This window comes from Trachurus trachurus (genome assembly GCF_905171665.1).
Source record: "Trachurus trachurus genome assembly, chromosome: 8".
NCBI lineage: Eukaryota > Metazoa > Chordata > Actinopteri > Carangiformes > Carangidae > Trachurus > Trachurus trachurus.
The window spans coordinates 8,288,549-8,294,548 of NC_139905.1; the positions used below are offsets into that span (position 1 = coordinate 8,288,549).

The following is a 6,000-nucleotide window of genomic DNA, read 5'->3' on the forward strand; positions in this document are numbered from 1 at the left end:
GTATTATAAATCACATTTTTTATTGTAGATCTGTTTTTTTACGGAGTTATCAACCTTATCAGTTTCAAGTGAAATTTGTTTGCCAGGCCACTTTTCGCACACTTCTCCTCAGCAGGCTGGATATAAAGCATTGTCCCACCCACAACAGCAACCAGAGACCACTCAAATCAATTGTTTTTTTTCAAGTACAGTTGTAGCAACGATTTGAAATCATTTACAGCCATTGCCTGTTAAAACTTAAAAAGCTAGGAGGCTCAAACCTTAACTGGCTCATTTTACCCGATGGCCCAATTTACCTGATGTCACCCTATATAAGTTTCAAGAAGGATCTCTAACTCAAACTGGAGGAAATATAAAACCTAAGTGTTAAAATAATGATAATAATATTAATAATATTTGATAATAAATATAGCAAAACAACCTCTGATCTGTACGAGGCAGAGTTTCAAGTTGAATATCTGAGTTTTATTTTTAAAGTTTTACTGTAACTTCCTCTCAACCTTAATTTATTTATTTTTTTACATGACATTTGCTATAAAAGTGTTTACACTCATGTGTCTCTGCTCTATATCAATATCCTGCTACATATGAACTAATACAGTACTCTCATCTGTTTCCATTCAGATGGGGATGTTACAGTAACTCACCGATATGTTTATGGATCAATACTTATGGATAAATAAAGGGACTTACGGAAATTGCTGACTTCAGTCTTGATGACTTCACCATCACTGACTCAGACTCAACTTTTGGTTGTTTCCATCAGAGTATTATAACCTCAGTTCTACTGTGTCCCCTTGTGGACACAGTTTGAAACTACAACTTTATTATAAAAATATATATATATTATTTCTAAGAATTAAATCAGATATAATACAATGCTATTAATTATTAGCCTAACTGTGACAACGAATGGGCAGATATACTCATAAATTAACAGATATCCTGAAAAGATAATGTGTGTGTGCTCTGTAAAGCTTGTGTTTAGAAAGGTCAGTGATTTTGTTCTGTAAAACTTTAAATAAGTAAAAAGCAGCCTGTTGTTATTGTTTTTCCCTCTGTGGTGTCTGAATGTCTGCATGTCCATTCATATGATTCATAATCACGTGCTCTTCCCTCTAGCGGCCACAGAGTGAAACTGCAGCTGTTTAACATCTGTAGTTCTGCATAGTGACCAGCAGAGGGCGCTGTCACATCAACCACATGTTAAACATATCACCAATGTGGCAGAAATGTTTGAAAATTAGGCCATTAAAATAATAGTATATCAGAGTATTATACATATATTTTGGAAAAGAAAAAGAAAAAAACACAAAAAACTAAACTATTTTGTGGGAAAAAATAAAAGATATGCCTGCACACTTACTAGTTGCCACCTTACAGTCTATGGTGGCCACAAAATAATTTTTATTTTCCCATATAATGATGCATCTCTTGTGATTTTGGATTTTTGTAACTCCTACTTTTTGTCTGTTATACTACTGATGGAAATTAGCATATAGCTAAATCTGGTGCAACCATCTTTTCATTTGTTGTAAATGTCATTTTTCTTGTAAAATATTTCTGCTTATTTTTACGCACAAGGAGGCAATCCTTAACCTTGAACAACTTAATGTGCCTACAAACCGCCCTTTTCTCAAAAAGCCTGTTTTGTGTTACATCTAGGCCTACTGACACAGTTAAGCCTGTTACCCGTCTAAAGTTGTGAAATGCTTCACCATTACCGACACATTGATATTTTATACTAAACCAAACATAGACTATGATATGGGATTATTGCTATTTGTGGGTTATCAACTGACGTGTGATGTGATTGTATTAAGTTATTTTTCTTGTAAAATATTTATTCTAATTTTTAAGCACAAGGAGGCAAATCCTTAACCTGATTATGTGCCCCTTGCCTTCAGGTTTGCCCTCTTTGTTTTATAAGACCACATAGTTTGTGGTCCAATTGTTACTTTAAAATAGCACCTGAAGGGGTCCATGCCTATGTTCCCACAGCCTTATGTTCCCACAGCCCTATGTTCCCACAGCCCTATGTTCCCACAATTCTAAGATTTTTCTCAAAATTAGGCCCTATGTTCCCACTGGACTCTCCCTACCTATCTGGGCTCTACCTATCTGGCCTGTCTAGCCTCTACCGGGTCTTTTTTTACTAAACTTAACCAACTCTTTTCTTCATTGCCTAAACCCAACCAATGGTGGGACCAAAGGGGTGTGGGAACATAGGGCCTAATTTTCAGTGACAACAAAAGTTAGAAATGTGGGAACATAAGGCTGTGGGAACATAGGGCTGTGGGAACATAGGAATGACCCCAACAACTTCATGTGCCTACAACCCCCCCCCCCCCCCCCATTTTTTTCTCAAAAAGCCTGTTTTGTAATGACACAATTAGTCTACTTGCCAAGTTTTAGTTAAGTTAAGTGCCAGTTTTATGTTAGAAATAGATAGTATGGGTCCCCAGTATTCAGAAACTGCCGGATGCTAACTTATAGGATATATTTGGGCAATTAGCATAATTGACATAATTCTCAACATTTCCGGGTTCACAATGGGGCCCTATGGGCTGGCAAGTAGACTATTAAGCCTGTTACCGTCTACAGACATACAAATTGTGAAATGCTATTGCTGACTCATTTTCTATGGAAAACTGAAGAGATTTGTTGATCAATCTATTACAGTAAAACCTGTTAAGAGTGAACCTTACCTTGTATCTTTACCTTCAGACTTAACGTTTGGCAAAGTGACGAGTTATTAAATACTAAATAAACTAGACATACATTCTACGTGAAACTATGTCAAACAAAATATTACCTAATGTAACAAGGCGGTTTAATGTAAAACCATCGTGTAAAACACATTAGTTTTGGGGCAGATTTACTTCTCACCGCTCTGCTCCGATGCACCAGGTGGCGGTGAAACTCTTCACTCGCCGCCGACCACCGATGTTCATGACAGGAAAAGGAAGAGGAGGAAGATCCGCTGCAGCCAGTCGGTGGCTTTCCTCAGCTGCTGCAGCATCGCAGCTAGAAACGGTAATAAAACTTTATATATTACGTTAAAGTGAGGGTTATTTTTGTGATAAGATTTATTTTGATTAATATAGTTCTGTATTGAAAATGTATTCACAGTTAAACCACCGATTTTCTGTTAATCTGACACTGGTAACAAGTCGCTTCTGCTGCTGCGAAGATTTTAAACTCAGAATCTGTGTTTAACTTTGATTTACCGGTAGTTTAATCAAAAAAAAAAAAAAAAACACAATTGCAGCTTTATATAAAAAACTGACTGGATTGTAAAGTCATAAACCGACTTTATTGGACATATAATGAGCCGGATTTAACATATTGTCGTGTAACTGCGACTCAAAACCTGTGGCCTCTTAAAAACAATCCCGATCTCTGGTATCTAGTGAAAAATACTAATTTCTGAAATTGGTTTGCTTCTTGCTGTTAATTATTATTGCATATAGTCCAAGTCCACACTAGCATGAGTCAGCCTGGTGGGTAGATCAGCACCGTGGGCCTGTCTCCACGTGGTTAGCATGAAGGCTAACGGTGTGCAGAAAATCCTGACTTATTGGATGTGCATAAATCAAATTCCTGTGTGTGTCCTTCTCCCCTGATGACCTGCACTGGGCTCTGAGTCTGGATGGAGAAGAAAGTGCATCTTTGGCCCTGACAAGCCAACGTTTCTGAGGAGAAAATGAAATGATACACTAAAGTTATAATCATGAAAACATAGGAATAACAGGTTTTATTTTCCTCTTTCAGGTCCTGCAGCTCCACATCGACACCAGACTTCTCTTGGGCTCAGAAAAGAAGGTAAAAAGCGACTATTTCTCTGTCTTATTATATAAATACTCACTTTTCCACCAACAAAAACTATGATTTTATTACTGATACATGAGGTGTGACTCGTGACTACTCATGAGTTGGCGTAAAGCAGCACATGCTACTGTCTGACAGTGCAGTCCCTAACTTTAATAAGATGTTTTTGGGAGCTACTGTAACACAGTGCTTTTTATTGGATGTGCATAAATCAAATTCCTGTGTGAGATCTCTCCCCTGATGAGCTGCACTGGGCTCTGAGTCTGGATGGAGAAGAAAGTGCATCTTTGGCCCTGACAAGCCAACGTTTCTGAGGAGAAAATAAAAGTGATGACACTAAAGTTATCATCATGAAAACACAGAAATAACACGTTTTATTTTTCTCCTTTCAGGTCCCTCAGCTCCACGTCGACACCAGACTTCTCTTGGGCTCAGAAAAGAAGGTAAAAAGCGATTATTTCTCTGTCTTATTATATAAATACTCACTTTTCCACCAACAAAAACTATGATTTTATTAATGATACATGAGGTGTGACTCGTGAATACTCATGAGTTGGCGTAAAGCAGCACATGTTACTGTCTGACAGTGCAGTCCCTAACTTTAATAAGATGTTTTTGGGAGCTACTGTAACGCAGTGCTTTATTGGATGTGCATAAATCAAATTCCTGTGTGTGTGAGATCTCTCCCCTGATGACCTGCACTGGGCTCTGAGTCTGGATGGAGAAAAAAGTGCATCTTTGGCCCTGACAAGCCAACGTTTCTGAGGAGAAAATGAAAATAAAATGATGTCAGTGAAGTTATGATCATGAAAACACAGGAATAACACGTTTTATTTTTCTCCTTTCAGGTCCCTCAGCTCCACCTGCAGACCAGACCTCCACTGGGCTCAGAAAAGAAGGTAATAAGCGACTATTTCTCTGTGTTTCATTACATAAATACTCAAATTCCCACCAATAGTGGAAGAAACTATGATTATATTAGTGATAAATGTGCTGTAATGAGGTGTGACTCATGAATACTCATGAATTAGAGTAAAGCAGCACGTTTTACTCTCTGACAGTGCATTCTCGTAACTTTAATAAGATGTTTCTGGGAGCTACTGTAACACAGTGCTTTTTATTTAATGTGCATAAATCAAATTACTGTGAATATGTGTGTGTGTCCTTCTCCCCTGATGACCTGCACTGGGCTCTGAGTCTGGATGGAGATAAACGTGCATCTTTGGCCCTGACAAGCCAACGTTTCTGAGGAGAAAAAAATAAAGTGATGACACTAAAGTTATAATCATGAAAACACAGGAATAACTCATTTAATTTTTCTCCTTTCTGGTCCTGCAGCTCCATGTCGACACCAGACTTCTCCTGGGCTCAGAGAAGAAGGTAAAAAGCGATCAATTCTGTGTGTTTCATTATAGAAATACTCAAATTTCCACCCATAGTGGAAGAAACTATGATTATATCAGTGATGAATGTGCTGTAATGAGGTGTGAGCACTAGAGGGCAATGAATCCCCACGAGTTGGAGTAAAGCAGCACATGTTGCTGTCTGACAGTGCAGTCTCTAACTTTAATAAGATGTTTATTAAAGTGTGTCTGGGAGCTACTGTAACACACAGTGCCTTTATTGGCTGTGCATAAATCAAATTACTGTGGATGTGTGTGTGTGTGTGTGTGTGTGAGATCTCTCCCCTGATGACCTGCACTGGGCTCTGAGTCTGGATGGAGACGAACGTGCATCTTTGGCCCTGACAAGCCAACGTTTCTGAGGAGATTAACGAGCTAAAGCAACGAAAATCAAACAAACATGAGACCTGAAACGACACTAACGCTTGTGTTTCACTTTTTCCAGGTCCTATAATTAAGGAAACTTCTCCTGGACTGGACATAAATTAAGGTTTGTGTTATAATTTAACATATTCAACTTTATTAAAAAAAGATGCTCGTTTCTTGTGATGTCTTGCACTGGGCTCAGACATAATCTATGGCGACAGAAGTGCAGCTCGGCCCGTGACAAGGCAGAGTCTGAGGAGATTAAAAACAAACTAAACATTTGTTTTAACCTCGTAGGATATAGAAGTTTCTGTAATAAGTCGTTGGGTTGACGTCTGTTCTCCTGTGTTTCAGGTACGGGTTCCTCTGACGTCTTCACCCTCCATGTGAAGTCATGTTT

General features: G+C 38.4%; 1 long non-coding RNA gene across 1 annotated transcript; it reads left to right on the plus strand.

Annotated features, from left to right (window-relative positions):
- The first annotated feature begins 3,772 nt into the window (after positions 1–3,772).
- Positions 3,773–5,720, plus strand: LOC310990016. The gene is made up of 3 exons (XR_014595565.1): positions 3,773–3,825; positions 4,224–4,274; positions 5,680–5,720. It is a non-coding gene; the product is annotated as an uncharacterized lncRNA (long non-coding RNA).
- The last annotated feature ends 280 nt before the right edge of the window (positions 5,721–6,000 follow it).